The following is a 23469-nucleotide window of genomic DNA, read 5'->3' on the forward strand; positions in this document are numbered from 1 at the left end:
AAGGACCATGGGACAGAGAAAGGATGAATACGGTTGCTGCCTGGGTTGGAGTATTTGTTGGGCGTCATTCTGTCTAAATTTTATGGAGGAAAATAAAATTAAAAAACTAAGTAAACCTGGTTGGGGATTAATTTTATCTATGAAGGTGGTATTTTATTACTGGAGTAACATAGACTAATGAAAAATGGGGATTTATGGAAACAAAATTGTAAAATGAATAATGGTGTAGTGGCAGAGATGACGCCCCTGGCCCAGAGAATCCCAGCTCGATTCCCCCCGAGGCATGCGCGCTAAAGTGGTGCCTTGGGGGGCCTGAGTGGACCCAGGCAGCACGGCTGGTTGTAGAGGGAAAAAAAACAAAAGGGGGGAGGGGGAAAGGGGAAAACACGGGGGAGTTGATAAGGAAGACTACATGAGAGGGAAATTTAAACTGATTGTCGGGTGGGTGTCCTATGATTGTACTTAATTGTCATTGAGGCCTGTTGGCGTGATTGTACCTAATTTAAAAATCCATAATTTTTCTGTCCTCTTTCTCTGCCCAATGGTCCAATGGTCTTCTGATTCTAGACCAGAGATTATAAGATTATTGACGGAGTGGAGCTGAAAATGGTTAATGAGGGGGGTGGTTAACTTGCCTTCCCCAATGTTATATATGTGTTGTTTTAATCGGGTGAGTATGGAGTGTTTTGTTTCCCCGATATAATGTTTATTGCAGGTGGTGCATGTAATGATGTAAATGACGTTGGTGGTGTGGAGTGTAAATGTACCTAATGTGGGGAATGCTGTATTGCTGTGAGGGTTTGAAATAAATTTTCTGTTTTTATAGTGTGTGTGGTATTGTGTTTGTGTTGGTGGTTTGTTATCAGAGTATTTTGACCTTATTAGTAAACTGTGGAGGTTTTTGTTTTTCCTGTAAGCTGATATGATGACGTGATTTTGGAAAGCCGGCTGTAGGGTTTGAGTATGAATGAAGTTCTGTTTGATGATGTTATGTAAACCTTTGATTCTATGTGAGAAGGTAGATATGAATGGTACCGGGACACGGGGTGGAGCAATCCGGGGAATGGAGCGAGTGGGAGCGAGAGACGCCAAAGTGCTGGTCTTGATATGGCGGAGGAAGCGTTTGGAGTAGCCCCTAGACCTGAGACTACAAAATAGAATGGAGATGGAAGAATGCAGGTCTATTACACGGGATGATATTCTGTGAAAACGGATGATTTGAGATTTAATAATGCCTTTAAATGTGTGTTTCGGATGATAGCTAGTTTTATGGAGAAGGGCGTGTGTGTCTGTTGTTTTAAAGTAAACTTTGGTAAGTAGTTGTGAGTATGACAAGTTTTTTGACCGGTCAAAAAAAACAGTTGTATCTAAAAAATTAACTTGTAGTGGATCTATGATGTACTTAACTTTAATAGACTGATGGTGGCTATTCAATGTGTCAATGAAATCAGAAAATAAAGAAATGTCATGTTGCCATATTCCAAAAATGTCATCTAAAAATCTGAGGTAGGTGAGGGGTTTGTGGGTGCACTTGGCCAATGCCTCTCGCTCCCACTCGCTCAGGTAAATGTTTGCATATGACGGGGCGTATCGCTGACCCATGGCCGTTCCGTGGATTTGCAGGAATTGTTTGTTATTGAATGAAAAGTCGTTATTGTTGAGGCAGATGGTAAGGAGTTGAATAATTTCTTTGTCCGGTCTATTGTTGTCGGGGTTGTTATTGAAGTTGGATATTATAGCCTTGATACCGATTTGTGTATTGATATTTGTGTATAGACTGTCTATGTCGATTGTAAATAAGTATGACTGATTTGGAACAACCATGGGCCGGATGGTATCTATAAAATGATAAGTGTCCTTGATGTAACTTGGGTGTTTATTGGAAAGGGGTCCAAGGAAATGTTCGATGTATTCTGAGATATGGTATGATGTACTATTGCAATCTGAGACTATTGGTCTGCCGGGAGGAACCTCATAGGGTACGGTCCATGATGGGGGTTCCTTGTGGATTTTGGGTAATAGATAGAACTGGCGGGGGCGGGGTTGGTCGGGGCCAAACAGGTAGATTTTTTGCTTGTGGTTAATGGTTTTATTGTCATATAAAGTTTGTATAATACTACGGAGGAGTGGTTGGGTTTGACTTTGTAGGTCTGACGGAATGGGTTTATAATGTGTGGTGTTTGAGAGTTGTCTATTTGCCTCCAGTAAATACTGCTGTCTATCCATAATGACTATTTTTGAACCTTTGTCCGCGGGTTTAATGATAATATTAGGATTTTGGGTAAGTTCTTCTAAGGCCCTGCGTTCAGGCCCCGAGAGGTTGTCAACAACGTCCCCTGGGGGCCGGTAATAACGCAGGGCCTGTTTGTTCTTTTGCACCAGGTTTATTGTGGCTGTGTGTGATTGAGCCGTGGTGGGTTCCCAATTAGACCTGTGAATGAAGGGTGTCTGAATGTGGTCCGGTTTATTATAGAAATAACTGATGATCTTTAACCTTCTGTTGTATTGGTGTAAATCCCTATGAAATTCCTCCCAGTCAAACTGTAATGGGCGTGGGATGAATGAAAGACCCCTTTCCAATAACCGGATCTGATCTGAAGTTGGAGTAAATAGTGTGGATAAGTTAAGTATGTTTGCTGTAGAGCTCCACCCCAAGTCGACTGCAGGGTCAGTATGGGGCATAGGGTTTGGAGGGTTAGGGTTAGGGTTAGGATTAGGGTTGGGGTTGGGGTTAAGGTTAGGGTTAGGGTTAGGGTTGGGATTAGAAGGTTTAGGGTTAGGGTTAGGGTTAGGGGTGGCGTTTGTGCCCGGTTTGGGTTTGGGTCTTACTATAAATTTAACTGTTTGAGCCAGTAATCGAAAATGAGTTGCGCGGTAGCCGGCTTCCAATGGATGTTGTCCTTTTCTGTTACAAATGTGTCGTGAGGGATCTCTGCTAAAAATGGGAAGTATGTGGCTATTGTGTTGTTGATGTATTTTAAATTGTACTGTTGTTTAACGCTGAGGTTGTCTGAGAAGTTTATGATAGGGAAGTAGATGTCGGCATTAGGGAAGGCAAGTTGGGCCTGTTTGTATAGAGATTTTAACTGTTTGCAGGAAGTCTGCCTGGGGTCCTGGTCCTTATTATTGATCCCAATGGAGAGGACCACTATTTTTGTGTTGGGGTTGGGTACCGTTTTTTCACATATCTTTAAAAAGTGGTACATGTTAGCCCCCGGGTAGCTGTCTAATTGTAAGTCTGGGTTGTTGTGGGGGGGGATTCGATTGATGTTGGAATCCCCCAACACCAGGACTGGTCTACGGCTTTTGAAAGACCAGTCCTGGAGTTTCCTGGTGTGTCGGGCGATGTGTGATGTGGGATGGTATTTACCTGATGTGGGAGTGTGTGGTGGTAGGCTGAATGGGGAGGAGGTGGAGGAGGGTCCTGTGGGGCTATCCTCGGGGGGTGGAGGTGTGCTGGACCCCCGAACGGCACAAGTGGGAGGTGGACTTCCGCGGAGAAGTGGTAGGGAGGTCTCAGATACGGCTTGAGTGGCAATATTAGCCTTTAATTGCCCGCTCATCATGTTAGGTGACCCTCCCGTTATGGTTGTCGGGGCTCCTCGCTGTTCCATTGTGCCAGTCCGGGGACCAGCAACACCTGTGGGTGTAGAAGGGGGAGAGGAAATGGTATCAAGGTTGATGGTTGAAACATTTGAATAACTGTGGGTGTTGAGTGATATGGACTGTAGTTCTAGGGTATTGTTTTGTGTGTCTGGTACTGGATGAATTAGGACTTCTGTTTGCTGTGTCCGTCTTCCTGTACTGATAGTAGGTGAGTCGGGGGTACTGGGGCTTAGGGGTAGTCGTGTCATAGGGGTTTTCCGTCTAGTCACTGTCGGTAGGATGGGGGAGAGTTTGGGGTTGGGTTTTGAGATGATTTCTGCCCCCTGGGAGACCGGTTCGGGTCCCCAGGAGACTACTTTCTTGCCCCTCACTGAGGGAGGGGTGGAGGTGTTTGGGTCAGGAGGGGTTTGTCTTGTAGTCAGATGTAGAGGTGCCCTCTGTGTTTGTAGAGGGCCCTTGTTATATATTGGGTAGGTCGGAAGTCCGTACAGTGGTTTTCGTCTTGGTTTGGGTATGGGGTGGTCAGGTAGTGTCGGTTGTAGGGGGGGCCTGGTTTGGGGTAAGGGGAATGTCTTCTGTCTGTTGGTCTGGTATGGGTGGTCATGTCTGGGTCGTTGAGGTTGCGGTTGTAGGCCATCCAGTGTTGTCTGGCACTGGGTGGGGGTGGGGAGTAGTGGTGTCCGGGGCTGTTGAATTGGAAAGGGCTGAAATGCAGGGGGTAACTTACTGATGACTGGTAGTGGTGGGAATTCCTCTTCATCGGATAATTCCGGGATGGTGGAGAGGGAGCCCTCCAACCTGCTCTTAGGGTTGAGAAAAGTTTTATTGTTCTTAATGATGTTACGTTGCAGTATACCTTCTGTTGCCTTGATGGTGTCCGCCCGGAGTCTCTGGCCATACCGCTTCCTAGCCCATCTGGTAGCTATTTGAAACGCTATGGGGTTGTGTGGTGTGTGGCCGAGGGTATGTATTGTATTGGTGTAATGTTCCCGTAATATAGCCATGTTTGTTTTCATCCAGTTGTCCGTATTGTTTTTGATCTTGTGACGTGTGGTGTCTGATGGTGTGGCCGGTTTGATGAAGTCCGTCAGTCTGGTGACCTGACGCATCATCCCAGGTGGGAAAGTGTTGGTGGTGATTGAATTATCTGTTGTGTGTTTGTGGTGTATAGCCTGTATTAATTGAAATATTTGTTTAGAAGCGGTGCGGGTGGCTGGGTCCGGTACCTGATTCCATGTGTTGGTGGGTGCTGTGTTCATGTTTGTTAACCGGCGTGTATTGTTGTGTTTGTATTGTGCAGCTGAGTGTGTGTTTACAGACATCAGGGGTTGTGGGGCTGTGTTTGTGTGTGTGTGTGTGAGCTGTGGCCTGTGTCCTAGACCACTCATCGGTACGGGCTTTGCTCTGTTAAAAAACATTTTAAAAGTCACTGGAGGGGGCTCTTACCCTGGTAGTGTAGTTGGAGGTCACCTTTGTCCAGTAAATGGCTGATGGCTTGTTCCTCGGCCTTCCTAGTTGGAGCTGGGGTGACGTTTAAGGCAGTGGTCCAGCAGAATGGGGTTCAGGTGCCTTTGGTTGTTGCCTGGTGGGTATCCCTGGTAGTGTAGGTCTCCTTGGTCCAGTAGTTGGCTGGGCCTCCCAAGTTGGAGCTGGGTTGGTGTTGGGCAGTGGTCCAGGAGGATGAGGATGAGTTCCAGGTGTATCCTAGTAAAAGAAGGGAACTCCAAAAAAAACGTCTCAGTATAACCAAGAGCGGGGGGGAGGTCTCCAGAAAAATAATTAATTAATAAGTTTTCCAAAAAAGGATTTTTAGGAAATAAGTCTCTGATAACCTCGTCCCAGCCGGGAGGAGGATCACAAGAAAGGGTTAGGGTTAGGGTTAGGGTTAGGGTTAGGTGAAAACGGTAATATCCGTTGACCCGACAAGTCAGGTCAAACGTTATGCACGGGCCTCTCCTGGGACTGGGGTGCCCCTCACTTGGTAAAATAACCATAAGTATGCACTAATCATGTTGCAGCAACACACTGATTTTTTACAGGTATGTGAAGCATGCTGGGGTAAAATAACCGTAAGTATTGTCTAATAATGTCGTAATAACACACTGATTTTTACAGTTGTGTTAAACATGTTGTCATTACAGCTAAATAAACATCCAATGAACTATATACAAATTTACAAATATGTCTTGAGTCTCTCCGCTCAGCCGAGGGAGGGTAAATGGCTTAGTCAGGTAAGTACAATTTGTCATTTTTGCTTAAAGTCCGGAGGCCCTGTCGCGACGTTTCGAAATTTGTTTATCTTCATCAGGCTAGGGCAGGTAAGTAGGTCAGGTCGAATTAAGAGGTAAGTCATCCCCATGGTGGGTCTCTGGGAGAGCTTGTCCCTGATCTTGCTCCATGAGGCATTTTGTCTTGTCTGAGACTGGCCAAGGAGTTGCAATCATTTATATAGCCCATCTAGCTCCTCCCCCTGGTGAAGTTTCCTTGTCCCTCCGAATCACAGCACTCCAACAAGCACTCATTCCCATACTCCTTATCCATCAATTCCATTAAAATAGGCTCCAATCACACACCTATAGGGATCTCTTGTCCTCTAAATATTAAACACAGTTGGGTGGGGTATACCAGGGAATAAATTGCCTTCTCTCTGAGGTCTTACTGCCTTTTTAGGTCTTTCTTCCTGTACTATACTTGCCCTAAATTACAGAATTGCAAACCAACTGGTTGTGGAAACTATGTTTTTGGTCAATAATCTCAAAGGAGTTAGGTGAGATGTCTCAGGTCACTTGTTCTGTCCAGGGGTCAAAGGTTAGGTTTAGGTAGGGGGTCCCTATGGTTAGGGTTAGGGTAGTGGGACCCTGATTAGGGATATTGATGACTATGTGGTCATAACTGACTAAGGGAATCCAAATTGGTGTGGTTTGTATAGGTTCAAATTAAATTTTGTGTGGTCCTGAGTTAAATTACTCTCCATATCAACTACAAACAGCATTTATTATTTTCCAATAGCATCGTGCCCTGAACCAAAATGGGATGGGGGTAGGGATGAAGGTAAGAGGTGGGTTGAGGGTGTAGAAACCGGGTCCTGGGTCCGTTAATTCCTGTCATTCCAGGTTTCTATATCATTTTGGCTGCTTTTATGGGAGTCGATTCTCCAATATTGGAAGTAACAGGTAAGTAGTGATGTTTAGAGGGGCATCCCATTAAGTGTCCCAGGCGGCACTGGCCAGGGTTAGGTGAAAACGGTAATATCCGTTGACCCGACAAGTCAGGTCAAACGTTATGCACGGGCCTCTCCTGGGACTGGGGTGCCCCTCACTTGGTAAAATAACCATAAGTATGCACTAATCATGTTGCAGCAACACACTGATTTTTTACAGGTATGTGAAGCATGCTGGGGTAAAATAACCGTAAGTATTGTCTAATAATGTCGTAATAACACACTGATTTTTACAGTTGTGTTAAACATGTTGTCATTACAGCTAAATAAACATCCAATGAACTATATACAAATTTACAAATATGTCTTGAGTCTCTCCGCTCAGCCGAGGGAGGGTAAATGGCTTAGTCAGGTAAGTACAATTTGTCATTTTTGCTTAAAGTCCGGAGGCCCTGTCGCGACGTTTCGAAATTTGTTTATCTTCATCAGGCTAGGGCAGGTAAGTAGGTCAGGTCGAATTAAGAGGTAAGTCATCCCCATGGTGGGTCTCTGGGAGAGCTTGTCCCTGATCTTGCTCCATGAGGCATTTTGTCTTGTCTGAGACTGGCCAAGGAGTTGCAATCATTTATATAGCCCATCTAGCTCCTCCCCCTGGTGAAGTTTCCTTGTCCCTCCGAATCACAGCACTCCAACAAGCACTCATTCCCATACTCCTTATCCATCAATTCCATTAAAATAGGCTCCAATCACACACCTATAGGGATCTCTTGTCCTCTAAATATTAAACACAGTTGGGTGGGGTATACCAGGGAATAAATTGCCTTCTCTCTGAGGTCTTACTGCCTTTTTAGGTCTTTCTTCCTGTACTATACTTGCCCTAAATTACAGAATTGCAAACCAACTGGTTGTGGAAACTATGTTTTTGGTCAATAATCTCAAAGGAGTTAGGTGAGATGTCTCAGGTCACTTGTTCTGTCCAGGGGTCAAAGGTTAGGTTTAGGTAGGGGGTCCCTATGGTTAGGGTTAGGGTAGTGGGACCCTGATTAGGGATATTGATGACTATGTGGTCATAACTGACTAAGGGAATCCAAATTGGTGTGGTTTGTATAGGTTCAAATTAAATTTTGTGTGGTCCTGAGTTAAATTACTCTCCATATCAACTACAAACAGCATTTATTATTTTCCAATAGCATCGTGCCCTGAACCAAAATGGGATGGGGGTAGGGATGAAGGTAAGAGGTGGGTTGAGGGTGTAGAAACCGGGTCCTGGGTCCGTTAATTCCTGTCATTCCAGGTTTCTATATCATTTTGGCTGCTTTTATGGGAGTCGATTCTCCAATATTGGAAGTAACAGGTAAGTAGTGATGTTTAGAGGGGCATCCCATTAAGTGTCCCAGGCGGCACTGGCCAGGGTTAGGTGAAAACGGTAATATCCGTTGACCCGACAAGTCAGGTCAAACGTTATGCACGGGCCTCTCCTGGGACTGGGGTGCCCCTCACTTGGTAAAATAACCATAAGTATGCACTAATCATGTTGCAGCAACACACTGATTTTTTACAGGTATGTGAAGCATGCTGGGGTAAAATAACCGTAAGTATTGTCTAATAATGTCGTAATAACACACTGATTTTTACAGTTGTGTTAAACATGTTGTCATTACAGCTAAATAAACATCCAATGAACTATATACAAATTTACAAATATGTCTTGAGTCTCTCCGCTCAGCCGAGGGAGGGTAAATGGCTTAGTCAGGTAAGTACAATTTGTCATTTTTGCTTAAAGTCCGGAGGCCCTGTCGCGACGTTTCGAAATTTGTTTATCTTCATCAGGCTAGGGCAGGTAAGTAGGTCAGGTCGAATTAAGAGGTAAGTCATCCCCATGGTGGGTCTCTGGGAGAGCTTGTCCCTGATCTTGCTCCATGAGGCATTTTGTCTTGTCTGAGACTGGCCAAGGAGTTGCAATCATTTATATAGCCCATCTAGCTCCTCCCCCTGGTGAAGTTTCCTTGTCCCTCCGAATCACAGCACTCCAACAAGCACTCATTCCCATACTCCTTATCCATCAATTCCATTAAAATAGGCTCCAATCACACACCTATAGGGATCTCTTGTCCTCTAAATATTAAACACAGTTGGGTGGGGTATACCAGGGAATAAATTGCCTTCTCTCTGAGGTCTTACTGCCTTTTTAGGTCTTTCTTCCTGTACTATACTTGCCCTAAATTACAGAATTGCAAACCAACTGGTTGTGGAAACTATGTTTTTGGTCAATAATCTCAAAGGAGTTAGGTGAGATGTCTCAGGTCACTTGTTCTGTCCAGGGGTCAAAGGTTAGGTTTAGGTAGGGGGTCCCTATGGTTAGGGTTAGGGTAGTGGGACCCTGATTAGGGTTAGGGTTAGGGTTAGGGTTAGGGTTAGGGTTAGGGTTAGGTTTAGAAGATCTATCTCGATGACTCCCCCCGCTTCGTCCGACGACTGGGCAGTTTGGTCTGGGGAGCCAAAGGCAATGCACTGGCCGACGCACGTTGTCAGCACTCTCACAGTCTCACATATCCCCTTTTGCCGAATTGTTTTTTTAAACTTGATTTGAAGGTTGTTGAATTTTAACGGAGTTGGTTGGGCTATTTTTATCTATAGGCACTATTTTGATTTCCTAGTTTTATGAAACACATCATCAGTAGTGGACCTCAGGGTCATTGGATGTTTCGGCCATTACCACCAGACACCCTCTCCCAAGGAAGGCCCCGCCAGGGTTGATCGGACCCCAGGGTGTGTCCAACTAAGTTTATAGTAATCTAATTGTAAGGTAATTTTAAAAAGGATTCACGGTTTTATTAGGATCAACTGGTTAAGTTTAGGCAATAGATTTAAATGGTTAGGTTTAGGGTTAAGGTTAAGGCTAAGGTTAAGGTTACGTTTTTAAGGTTTAGGGTTAGGTTTAGGCCTCGGCTTCAAGCCTTAGGTTTAGGCATCGGGTTTAATGGTTAGGGTTAGAGTTAAGGTATTGGTTAAGGTTTTAATTCGGATTAAGGTTTAGGTCTCTGGCTCGTCACGACTTTGAAAGGACAGTGTGGTAAAACTCAGCTTTGTGAAACTCACCGTGCTCTGGCCTTGAGCTCCAGTCCTGGTAGAGACTCAGGAGTTAACATCCTTAAAGGTTTAAGCCTCTACAGTGGTTCGACTTTGATAGGACAACTTGGTTAAACTCAAAGGGCTCTGGCATTGAGTTTCAGTCCTATTGGAGACTCAGGAGTTAACATCCTTTAAGGTTAAAGTCTCTTCAGTTGTTCAACTTTAATAGGACAGCTGGGTAATACTCACACACCGCTCTGGGGTCAGCCGGGGTCATCCTTCTGTCGGTTTTGGAAAAAGAGCTAAATGCTATGAAGCTAAGCGCTAGGTAGCTAAGTTCTTTTCTTTGTTCTCTCTCCTTTCAGGAAGTGCTCCCATCATGCATTGCGGAAGGGGCGTGGCCATTTTCTAAAATGGCGTCTGAGAATTCCATCCTATCTGTTTAAAATTGAATAATTATGGGTTTTATTTGTCTGAAAAAGTAATATAATTCTTAATTAATCATTCAACTAATATATAGATATATAATAAATTAATTTAAAACAATTTATATATAATTAATTCATTTAATAATATTAAAATTGTAAAATCTTGGATCTAATCTATTTTTAATCTCTCTTTTCTGTGATTTAACAAGTGAGGGAGACAGAGTTAGAGGGAGAAGCCTGTTCGGGCAAGAGCTCCCTCCCGCCTGTTCGGGCTGACACTCTGTCTCCCCCTTTACTCTCTCACTTACTGAAGTGAGAGAAAGAGGGGAGAAGAGGGATTAAAATTTGCTTTCAAATACTTGAGTATATCGAGGTTCTTCTTAGTGTATTATTTTCCAGAGACTTATTTCTCTCTAATCTATTTTTAATCTCTCTTTTCTGTGATTTAACAAGTGAGGGAGACAGAGTTAGAGGGAGACGCCTGTTCGGGCAAGAGCTCCCTCCCGCCTGTTCGGGCTGACACTCTGTCTCCCCCTTTACTCTCTCACTTACTGAAGTGAGAGAAAGAGGGGAGAAGAGGGATTCAAATTTGCTTTCAAATACTTGAGTATATCGAGGTTCTTCTTAGTGTATTATTTTCCAGAGACTTATTTCTCATCCTTTTTCAGGCTTGTTCTTTTCTTAAGGCAGAGCACCGATCTGAATAAATTTGGTAGGGATATGCAAATCGTTTTTCAAAGAGAGGCAGCTCTTCCGATGGCACGGGCTGGGTTAGGTTTAGAAGATCTATCTCGATGACTCCCCCCGCTTCGTCCGACGACTGGGCAGTTTGGTCTGGGGAGCCAAAGGCAATGCACTGGCCGACGCACGTTGTCAGCACTCTCACAGTCTCACATATCCCCTTTTGCCGAATTGTTTTTTTAAACTTGATTTGAAGGTTGTTGAATTTTAACGGAGTTGGTTGGGCTATTTTTATCTATAGGCACTATTTTGATTTCCTAGTTTTATGAAACACATCATCAGTAGTGGACCTCAGGGTCATTGGATGTTTCGGCCATTACCACCAGACACCCTCTCCCAAGGAAGGCCCCGCCAGGGTTGATCGGACCCCAGGGTGTGTCCAACTAAGTTTATAGTAATCTAATTGTAAGGTAATTTTAAAAAGGATTCACGGTTTTATTAGGATCAACTGGTTAAGTTTAGGCAATAGATTTAAATGGTTAGGTTTAGGGTTAAGGTTAAGGCTAAGGTTAAGGTTACGTTTTTAAGGTTTAGGGTTAGGTTTAGGCCTCGGCTTCAAGCCTTAGGTTTAGGCATCGGGTTTAATGGTTAGGGTTAGAGTTAAGGTATTGGTTAAGGTTTTAATTCGGATTAAGGTTTAGGTCTCTGGCTCGTCACGACTTTGAAAGGACAGTGTGGTAAAACTCAGCTTTGTGAAACTCACCGTGCTCTGGCCTTGAGCTCCAGTCCTGGTAGAGACTCAGGAGTTAACATCCTTAAAGGTTTAAGCCTCTACAGTGGTTCGACTTTGATAGGACAACTTGGTTAAACTCAAAGGGCTCTGGCATTGAGTTTCAGTCCTATTGGAGACTCAGGAGTTAACATCCTTTAAGGTTAAAGTCTCTTCAGTTGTTCAACTTTAATAGGACAGCTGGGTAATACTCACACACCGCTCTGGGGTCAGCCGGGGTCATCCTTCTGTCGGTTTTGGAAAAAGAGCTAAATGCTATGAAGCTAAGCGCTAGGTAGCTAAGTTCTTTTCTTTGTTCTCTCTCCTTTCAGGAAGTGCTCCCATCATGCATTGCGGAAGGGGCGTGGCCATTTTCTAAAATGGCGTCTGAGAATTCCATCCTATCTGTTTAAAATTGAATAATTATGGGTTTTATTTGTCTGAAAAAGTAATATAATTCTAGGGTTAGGGTTAGGGTTAGGGTTAGGGTTAGGGTTAGGATAGGGGAAATTGATCCGCCTCCTTTTAAAGGTGGCGGAAGGTGCGCTGTCCTTCCTCCAGGGGGCTACCTGGTCCCTATTGCGATGGTAGGGACGACCTTGTCGTTTCCCATATACCACCGTCGTCCAACCTCTGTCAATTTGGTCATAAAAGGTCATGTTTGTGTTGTGTGAATTTCTAATATAAGTCTGTGTCGCCTTTGTTATTTATATATAATGAATTATAATTTTTAATATAGTTGTAGTTGTTTTCTATTTATTAAGGAGATATTTATAATAAATTTTGTATATAAAATGTCCAATTTATGAAATAAAATCAAAAACTTCAAAAAATAAAAAAAGTGAAAATAAAAATGAAAAATGAAAAACACGTGACCGAGTCACTCGTGTTAACGTGCCACCTGACGACGTTTCGACCCTCTTGGGTCTTCTTCAGGTCAAAAAGGCACGTATGATGGGATGAAATGGCTACCAGTTCTGAGCAGTGAGGTCTTTCCCCTACGAAGATCAGAGCAACAGTGAGGAGACGGAGGGCTCCTCTATATATAGGCTGGCCCTCAGACTCCTCCCCCCTGTTGATTCTAATGTGAGCTTCACTTCTTGTGGCTGTGAATCATCCTGATACCGTGTATCTATGGATTTTTAAACTTGTTTATATATTTTCTTCTGTTTATAATTTTTTATATATTTTATATTTTTTATAAAAATTAAAAAAGTAACAAAATGAACTTGTGACTTTATGATTTTAAACTGTTCTTGTTCTAACGTATTCATAAACAATGTGTTCTGTATTTGAGCTTGTTAATTTACTATAAAGCAATAAAAAAATAAAAAAATTAAATAAAAACAGAGACTTTAGGTTTAGGCATAGAATAAAAAATGGTTAGGGTTAGGGCTATGATCCCTGGCTAGGTTTTAAACAGAGCAAATATGAATTAGGGTTAGACCCTAGTAATAATTTAGGTTTAGGCATAGAATTAAAAAATGGTTAGGGTTAGGGCTATGATCCTTGGCTAGGTTTTAAACAGAGCAAATCTGAATTAGGGTTAGACCCTAGTAATAACTTAGGTTTAGGCATAGAATAATAATTATTTAGGGTTAGGGCTATGATCCCTGGCTAGGTTTTAAACAGAGCAAATATGAATTAGGGTTAGACCCTAGTAATAACTTAGGTTTAGGCATAGAATAAAAAATGGTTAGGGTTAGGGCTATGATCCCTGGCTAGGTTTTAAACAGAGCAAATATGAATTAGGGTTAGACCCTAGTAATAACTTAGGTTTAGGCATAGAATAAAAATTATTTAGGGTTAGGGCTATGATCCATGGCTAGGTTTTAAACAGAGCAAATGTGAATTAGGGTTATACCATAGTAATAACTTAGGTTTAGGCATAGTTCTTCTAAAAAAATGGTTAGGTTTAGGGCAATCTGCCACGTACAGTTCTAATTTCGTCTAATAATTTATATTTAAGCCTATTGGCTCCTTGGTCCCGAGGACAAAGATCCATCTCCTCTCAATTTTTCTCCTGTCCATGTCCGTCCAAGTTGAATTATGTTGGAGGCCTGCTACTTTAATTGACTGTAGTCCATGTAATAAAAAATGTTTAATCAGGGGAGTATCTGTTTTTACTTTGTGTCTCAAATTGTATCTATGTTGTGTCATTCTTGTAGCTATGGGATTTTTGGTTTCTCCTACGTATTGTTTTCTACATTTCTTGCAGAATATTAAATACACACAATTAGATGTTTGTGGTGTAAAATGTTGCTTAATAATAAAATTTGTCTTTGTTTGCATGTTTCTGACAAATTCCATTTTGCAAAATACTTGTGATAAAATGTTGTTTTCCTTCTGATGTAATGGTGTGAGTGTTGCCCTGACCAAAAAATCTTTTAAGTTTTTATTCCTCCTATAAGCCGAAATAACTTGGAACTTATCCAATAGTCCCTGATCTTGAATCATAGTTTTAAAATTGTTTTTAAGTTTGTTATTCATAATTTTGCTTATAGTGGAAAATGTTGTGATCAGAGGAATCATGTTTGTATTCATTTTTGTTTTTTCATCTCTATAGTGCTTTAAACAATGTCTCAAAAATGACCTAGAATATCCTCTATTTCTTAGAGACCTAAACAGTATTTTGCCTGCTGTAACGAAGTCAGAACTTCGTGTACATATTCTGCGGAATCTCATTAGCTGTGATTTTATTAATCCCTTGTATGTGTGCGCAGGATGAAAGCTTGTTTTAAAAAGCAGCGCGTGTGTGTCTGTGTCCTTAAAATGAACTTTGATGTCTAATTTTTGTGTGTGTGCAAATGTCGGTGCTTTAAAAACTGTAGTGTCCAAAAAGTCCACCGAATGGTCATCTGTGACATACTTCAAAGAAATAGAAGCGTCATGTGTATTCAACACTTTAATGAATTCATCAAAACTTTCCCTAGAGTAGGTCCAAATACCCCAAATATCGTCCAAATATCTATAGTAATGAAGCGGCTTTTTGGGGCATTTTGCTAGAGCTTTTTCCTCCCAATCCGCCATAAAAATGTTGGCATAGGCAGGGGCAAATTTTTTGCCCATTGCCGTACCCTTTATTTGTAAATAAAATTGTCCGTTAAATTCAAAATCATTTTTAATAAGATTTATTTCTAATAGTTTTAATATTGCCTGATCTGGCCTTGTAACATCAGGATATTTTGACATTATATTTTTTACAGCCAATAGTCCAGCCTGGGTGTCAATATTAGTATATAGGCTGTCTATATCAATAGTAAAAAATAATGATAATGAATTTTTAGGGATTTTTAAATTTTTGACAATGTCTACAAAATGGTATGTGTCTTTGATGTATGATATGTGTTTTGTAGATAAGGGATTAAGATGATAATCAATAAATTCTGCCGTTTTGTATGTCTCACTACCACAGTCAGAAACAATAGGTCTGCCTGGAGGCACTTCGAATGGTACGGTCCATGTTTGTGGATCCTTGTGGATTTTTGGGAGCATATAGAATCTCCGAGCTCTCGGCTGGTTTTCTCCTTTTAAATACTGTTTTTGTCTACTATTTATATATTTATTCTTATGTAATTTATTTAAAATATTATGAATAACAGGTATTGTTTTTAAATAAATGGGTTCGCTCAGTTTTTTATAATATGTCGGGTTATCTAATTGCCTCTGGGCCTCCATCACGTATTGCTCCCTTCCTAATATCACTACCACACTCCCCTTATCGGCAGGTTTAATAACAATGTGTTTGTTTTGGCTCAGTTGTTTAATAGCTTTTATCTCGTTATACGATAGATTAGACTTTTCTTTGTAACTTTTAAAATGTGTGTTTAGTGTGTCGCAGTCTTTTTGGATCAGAAGATTCACCTGTGGTGGAATCTTATCCGGTGGTGGTGTCCAAATTGAAGGGGCCATGTAAGGCAGAGGTTTTTTCTGCTGTGACTCTTTAAAAAATGAGGCCAACTTTATTTTTCTATGGTAATTTTGAATATCTGTTTCTAATTGTCTTCTCTGATGTTTGTTTATGTCTACTGTTGGGATGAAGGTCAAGCCTTTGTCTAAAAGATCACATTGTGGCTTTGAAAGGTTAAAATCTTTAGCCAATACCAACACATTTTGTGAGGTTGAACTGTTAGCCCCCTCCTTTAGAAGGCTCGTGGGGCCCTGAAGTTTAAAATGGTGGACCAGTGGACCAGCATTGCCTGTGCGGTTTTCTTGGTCCAGTGGATGTTGTCACTTTCCGTAGAAAACAACTTGTCCTCTAGTTTGATGAGGTACGGCATGTTTCTACGGATGTGCTCATTAAGCGTCCGTAAACAGCTTGTCTCTGAAACAGGCAGAGCCGAAGAAAAATTGATCATGGGGATCCAGATCTCAGAGTAGGGAAAGTGCAATTTGGCAGTTCTCAATGCAGACTGCATTTGTTTTACAGAAGTCATTTTGGCCTTCTGACCTCTGCAATTGATGCCAAATGACAAAACCACTTTTTCCACCACAGTTTTGCAGATTACTTTCGCCATTATGGCCTGAGCGTTGCGGAAGTTAGCCCCCGGGTAACTCTCAATCTGTAGGTCCGGGATTGAATAGGGTGGTATTTTGGACAGATTAGAATCCCCAATGATGAGCCACTTTTTAAAGACCGTCAACTCCCAGTCCACCAATTTGCGGTTGGTGTTAATGTGTCTGGTAACCCTGCAACTAGGTGGTTCGGGTGTCGGAGTGAGGTCCAACAACAGATCCTCCACATCGCTGGATTCCGTAACTGTTTCCTTTTGGGGAACCGGAAGTTGGTGAACCATTGCTGAAACTACTTGTTTCTTGGCTACTGCGGTTTGAAGAGGGATCAAGTTTGGTGTGGTGTCTGCCTCTAGTCCATCGCTGGTGTCCAGTGGGGAGTCTTCCAGCAATGGCCTAGTGCAGCGCCTAGCGCGTGGAGGTATAGGCCAGTCATTGTCACTCGAATCTATCTCCAGCGCCGAGCTGTTCTCAGACACAACACAAGTGTTTTGTCTAACCAGTCTGCGTTTTGTCCTTCGTTGTTTGGGAGACAGCTGGGTAGTCGGCAAAACCGTGACGCCTAACCAGTCTGTCCCTGTGTCAGTCCCGGCCGTCACTGTGTTCTTTGCCATGTTGCGTCTTGGGGCCTGTGCCACCACTTGTTCAGTCCGTTGTGGTGTGTGTTGTGTGTTGTGTTGTGCATGTTGTTTGCGTTGTGTAGCTTGTGGCGGTGCAGGCTGTTGTTCCGTGTCAGAAACAGCCTGCCCGTTCTCATATGTTGTTAGCAGCGCCTCTGCGTGATCTACAACCTCCTGTGTGAGCCTGGACAAATTTTTCCGGGCCCACTTAGTAGCCACCTGGAAAGCTGCTTTCCAGTCCCCGGTCAGATCGCTAGAGATCTCCTTGATGGTTGCTTCCAATCCCTCTATGTAATGTTGCTCAAGAATTAGGAGTGTATTGTACCCCCAATTCTTGGCATTCCCCATTATGAGGTCTGATGTGTTGGGAGTGGGTGCTGCTGGTTTGATCATGGTGGTCAGGGTTTCCACCATGTTGGAGATCATCCGGGGTTCTGCTTTACCCGGTTTAACTGCTACATTCTGCAGGTGATGCACCTGTTTAATTACAGAGTGCATTTTCCTTGCCAACCTGCTAAAAGCTGGGTCAGGTGGTATATACTGATCCCGATTGGTCTGTGGTCTGTTACCACCAGGTGGTAGGAATGGAACACGGTTGTTCTGTGGTCTGTTGCCACCAGGGGCCGTGAATCTAAAAGCAGGCCTGCTGTTGTTCTGGCGGGCCACTGCCGCGTAGGATCTGGACTGAGGGCCCAGGTAGCGAGGACCTGGAGGAGGCACTGGCCGGTTAGGATAGGGGAAATTGATCCGCCTCCTTTTAAAGGTGGCGGAAGGTGCGCTGTCCTTCCTCCAGGGGGCTACCTGGTCCCTATTGCGATGGTAGGGACGACCTTGTCGTTTCCCATATACCACCGTCGTCCAACCTCTGTCAATTTGGTCATAAAAGGTCATGTTTGTGTTGTGTGAATTTCTAATATAAGTCTGTGTCGCCTTTGTTATTTATATATAATGAATTATAATTTTTAATATAGTTGTAGTTGTTTTCTATTTATTAAGGAGATATTTATAATAAATTTTGTATATAAAATGTCCAATTTATGAAATAAAATCAAAAACTTCAAAAAATAAAAAAAGTGAAAATAAAAATGAAAAATGAAAAACACGTGACCGAGTCACTCGTGTTAACGTGCCACCTGACGACGTTTCGACCCTCTTGGGTCTTCTTCAGGTCAAAAAGGCACGTATGATGGGATGAAATGGCTACCAGTTCTGAGCAGTGAGGTCTTTCCCCTACGAAGATCAGAGCAACAGTGAGGAGACGGAGGGCTCCTCTATATATAGGCTGGCCCTCAGACTCCTCCCCCCTGTTGATTCTAATGTGAGCTTCACTTCTTGTGGCTGTGAATCATCCTGATACCGTGTATCTATGGATTTTTAAACTTGTTTATATATTTTCTTCTGTTTATAATTTTTTATATATTTTATATTTTTTATAAAAATTAAAAAAGTAACAAAATGAACTTGTGACTTTATGATTTTAAACTGTTCTTGTTCTAACGTATTCATAAACAATGTGTTCTGTATTTGAGCTTGTTAATTTACTATAAAGCAATAAAAAAATAAAAAAATTAAATAAAAACAGAGACTTTAGGTTTAGGCATAGAATAAAAAATGGTTAGGGTTAGGGCTATGATCCCTGGCTAGGTTTTAAACAGAGCAAATATGAATTAGGGTTAGACCCTAGTAATAATTTAGGTTTAGGCATAGAATTAAAAAATGGTTAGGGTTAGGGCTATGATCCTTGGCTAGGTTTTAAACAGAGCAAATCTGAATTAGGGTTAGACCCTAGTAATAACTTAGGTTTAGGCATAGAATAATAATTATTTAGGGTTAGGGCTATGATCCCTGGCTAGGTTTTAAACAGAGCAAATATGAATTAGGGTTAGACCCTAGTAATAACTTAGGTTTAGGCATAGAATAAAAAATGGTTAGGGTTAGGGCTATGATCCCTGGCTAGGTTTTAAACAGAGCAAATATGAATTAGGGTTAGACCCTAGTAATAACTTAGGTTTAGGCATAGAATAAAAATTATTTAGGGTTAGGGCTATGATCCATGGCTAGGTTTTAAACAGAGCAAATGTGAATTAGGGTTATACCATAGTAATAACTTAGGTTTAGGCATAGTTCTTCTAAAAAAATGGTTAGGTTTAGGGCAATCTGCCACGTACAGTTCTAATTTCGTCTAATAATTTATATTTAAGCCTATTGGCTCCTTGGTCCCGAGGACAAAGATCCATCTCCTCTCAATTTTTCTCCTGTCCATGTCCGTCCAAGTTGAATTATGTTGGAGGCCTGCTACTTTAATTGACTGTAGTCCATGTAATAAAAAATGTTTAATCAGGGGAGTATCTGTTTTTACTTTGTGTCTCAAATTGTATCTATGTTGTGTCATTCTTGTAGCTATGGAATTTTTGGTTTCTCCTACGTATTGTTTTCTACATTTCTTGCAGAATATTAAATACACACAATTAGATGTTTGTGGTGTAAAATGTTGCTTAATAATAAAATTTGTCTTTGTTTGCATGTTTCTGACAAATTCCATTTTGCAAAATACTTGTGATAAAATGTTGTTTTCCTTCTGATGTAATGGTGTGAGTGTTGCCCTGACCAAAAAATCTTTTAAGTTTTTATTCCTCCTATAAGCCGAAATAACTTGGAACTTATCCAATAGTCCCTGATCTTGAATCATAGTTTTAAAATTGTTTTTAAGTTTGTTATTCATAATTTTGCTTATAGTGGAAAATGTTGTGATCAGAGGAATCATGTTTGTATTCATTTTTGTTTTTTCATCTCTATAGTGCTTTAAACAATGTCTCAAAAATGACCTAGAATATCCTCTATTTCTTAGAGACCTAAACAGTATTTTGCCTGCTGTAACGAAGTCAGAACTTCGTGTACATATTCTGCGGAATCTCATTAGCTGTGATTTTATTAATCCCTTGTATGTGTGCGCAGGATGAAAGCTTGTTTTAAAAAGCAGCGCGTGTGTGTCTGTGTCCTTAAAATGAACTTTGATGTCTAATTTTTGTGTGTGTGCAAATGTCGGTGCTTTAAAAACTGTAGTGTCCAAAAAGTCCACCGAATGGTCATCTGTGACATACTTCAAAGAAATAGAAGCGTCATGTGTATTCAACACTTTAATGAATTCATCAAAACTTTCCCTAGAGTAGGTCCAAATACCCCAAATATCGTCCAAATATCTATAGTAATGAAGCGGCTTTTTGGGGCATTTTGCTAGAGCTTTTTCCTCCCAATCCGCCATAAAAATGTTGGCATAGGCAGGGGCAAATTTTTTGCCCATTGCCGTACCCTTTATTTGTAAATAAAATTGTCCGTTAAATTCAAAATCATTTTTAATAAGATTTATTTCTAATAGTTTTAATATTGCCTGATCTGGCCTTGTAACATCAGGATATTTTGACATTATATTTTTTACAGCCAATAGTCCAGCCTGGGTGTCAATATTAGTATATAGGCTGTCTATATCAATAGTAAAAAATAATGATAATGAATTTTTAGGGATTTTTAAATTTTTGACAATGTCTACAAAATGGTATGTGTCTTTGATGTATGATATGTGTTTTGTAGATAAGGGATTAAGATGATAATCAATAAATTCTGCCGTTTTGTATGTCTCACTACCACAGTCAGAAACAATAGGTCTGCCTGGAGGCACTTCGAATGGTACGGTCCATGTTTGTGGATCCTTGTGGATTTTTGGGAGCATATAGAATCTCCGAGCTCTCGGCTGGTTTTCTCCTTTTAAATACTGTTTTTGTCTACTATTTATATATTTATTCTTATGTAATTTATTTAAAATATTATGAATAACAGGTATTGTTTTTAAATAAATGGGTTCGCTCAGTTTTTTATAATATGTCGGGTTATCTAATTGCCTCTGGGCCTCCATCACGTATTGCTCCCTTCCTAATATCACTACCACACTCCCCTTATCGGCAGGTTTAATAACAATGTGTTTGTTTTGGCTCAGTTGTTTAATAGCTTTTATCTCGTTATACGATAGATTAGACTTTTCTTTGTAACTTTTAAAATGTGTGTTTAGTGTGTCGCAGTCTTTTTGGATCAGAAGATTCACCTGTGGTGGAATCTTATCCGGTGGTGGTGTCCAAATTGAAGGGGCCATGTAAGGCAGAGGTTTTTTCTGCTGTGACTCTTTAAAAAATGAGGCCAACTTTATTTTTCTATGGTAATTTTGAATATCTGTTTCTAATTGTCTTCTCTGATGTTTGTTTATGTCTACTGTTGGGATGAAGGTCAAGCCTTTGTCTAAAAGATCACATTGTGGCTTTGAAAGGTTAAAATCTTTAGCCAATACCAACACATTTTGTGAGGTTGAACTGTTAGCCCCCTCCTTTAGAAGGCTCGTGGGGCCCTGAAGTTTAAAATGGTGGACCAGTGGACCAGCATTGCCTGTGCGGTTTTCTTGGTCCAGTGGATGTTGTCACTTTCCGTAGAAAACAACTTGTCCTCTAGTTTGATGAGGTACGGCATGTTTCTACGGATGTGCTCATTAAGCGTCCGTAAACAGCTTGTCTCTGAAACAGGCAGAGCCGAAGAAAAATTGATCATGGGGATCCAGATCTCAGAGTAGGGAAAGTGCAATTTGGCAGTTCTCAATGCAGACTGCATTTGTTTTACAGAAGTCATTTTGGCCTTCTGACCTCTGCAATTGATGCCAAATGACAAAACCACTTTTTCCACCACAGTTTTGCAGATTACTTTCGCCATTATGGCCTGAGCGTTGCGGAAGTTAGCCCCCGGGTAACTCTCAATCTGTAGGTCCGGGATTGAATAGGGTGGTATTTTGGACAGATTAGAATCCCCAATGATGAGCCACTTTTTAAAGACCGTCAACTCCCAGTCCACCAATTTGCGGTTGGTGTTAATGTGTCTGGTAACCCTGCAACTAGGTGGTTCGGGTGTCGGAGTGAGGTCCAACAACAGATCCTCCACATCGCTGGATTCCGTAACTGTTTCCTTTTGGGGAACCGGAAGTTGGTGAACCATTGCTGAAACTACTTGTTTCTTGGCTACTGCGGTTTGAAGAGGGATCAAGTTTGGTGTGGTGTCTGCCTCTAGTCCATCGCTGGTGTCCAGTGGGGAGTCTTCCAGCAATGGCCTAGTGCAGCGCCTAGCGCGTGGAGGTATAGGCCAGTCATTGTCACTCGAATCTATCTCCAGCGCCGAGCTGTTCTCAGACACAACACAAGTGTTTTGTCTAACCAGTCTGCGTTTTGTCCTTCGTTGTTTGGGAGACAGCTGGGTAGTCGGCAAAACCGTGACGCCTAACCAGTCTGTCCCTGTGTCAGTCCCGGCCGTCACTGTGTTCTTTGCCATGTTGCGTCTTGGGGCCTGTGCCACCACTTGTTCAGTCCGTTGTGGTGTGTGTTGTGTGTTGTGTTGTGCATGTTGTTTGCGTTGTGTAGCTTGTGGCGGTGCAGGCTGTTGTTCCGTGTCAGAAACAGCCTGCCCGTTCTCATATGTTGTTAGCAGCGCCTCTGCGTGATCTACAACCTCCTGTGTGAGCCTGGACAAATTTTTCCGGGCCCACTTAGTAGCCACCTGGAAAGCTGCTTTCCAGTCCCCGGTCAGATCGCTAGAGATCTCCTTGATGGTTGCTTCCAATCCCTCTATGTAATGTTGCTCAAGAATTAGGAGTGTATTGTACCCCCAATTCTTGGCATTCCCCATTATGAGGTCTGATGTGTTGGGAGTGGGTGCTGCTGGTTTGATCATGGTGGTCAGGGTTTCCACCATGTTGGAGATCATCCGGGGTTCTGCTTTACCCGGTTTAACTGCTACATTCTGCAGGTGATGCACCTGTTTAATTACAGAGTGCATTTTCCTTGCCAACCTGCTAAAAGCTGGGTCAGGTGGTATATACTGATCCCGATTGGTCTGTGGTCTGTTACCACCAGGTGGTAGGAATGGAACACGGTTGTTCTGTGGTCTGTTGCCACCAGGGGCCGTGAATCTAAAAGCAGGCCTGCTGTTGTTCTGGCGGGCCACTGCCGCGTAGGATCTGGACTGAGGGCCCAGGTAGCGAGGACCTGGAGGAGGCACTGGCCGGTTAGGATAGGGGAAATTGATCCGCCTCCTTTTAAAGGTGGCGGAAGGTGCGCTGTCCTTCCTCCAGGGGGCTACCTGGTCCCTATTGCGATGGTAGGGACGACCTTGTCGTTTCCCATATACCACCGTCGTCCAACCTCTGTCAATTTGGTCATAAAAGGTCATGTTTGTGTTGTGTGAATTTCTAATATAAGTCTGTGTCGCCTTTGTTATTTATATATAATGAATTATAATTTTTAATATAGTTGTAGTTGTTTTCTATTTATTAAGGAGATATTTATAATAAATTTTGTATATAAAATGTCCAATTTATGAAATAAAATCAAAAACTTCAAAAAATAAAAAAAGTGAAAATAAAAATGAAAAATGAAAAACACGTGACCGAGTCACTCGTGTTAACGTGCCACCTGACGACGTTTCGACCCTCTTGGGTCTTCTTCAGGTCAAAAAGGCACGTATGATGGGATGAAATGGCTACCAGTTCTGAGCAGTGAGGTCTTTCCCCTACGAAGATCAGAGCAACAGTGAGGA

General features: G+C 42.0%; 1 long non-coding RNA gene across 1 annotated transcript; it reads right to left on the bottom strand.

The window, feature by feature from the left end:
- Positions 1 to 3243: 3243 nt before the first annotated feature.
- Positions 3244 to 5431, bottom strand: LOC133950583 (uncharacterized). The gene is made up of 3 exons (XR_009920384.1): positions 5053 to 5431; positions 4334 to 4404; positions 3244 to 3640 (listed from the first exon to the last, which is right to left on the bottom strand). It is a non-coding gene; the product is annotated as an uncharacterized LOC133950583 (long non-coding RNA).
- Positions 5432 to 23469: the final 18038 nt, after the last annotated feature.

Source organism: Platichthys flesus, unplaced genomic scaffold, assembly GCF_949316205.1.
Source record: "Platichthys flesus unplaced genomic scaffold, fPlaFle2.1 scaffold_57, whole genome shotgun sequence".
NCBI lineage: Eukaryota > Metazoa > Chordata > Actinopteri > Pleuronectiformes > Pleuronectidae > Platichthys > Platichthys flesus.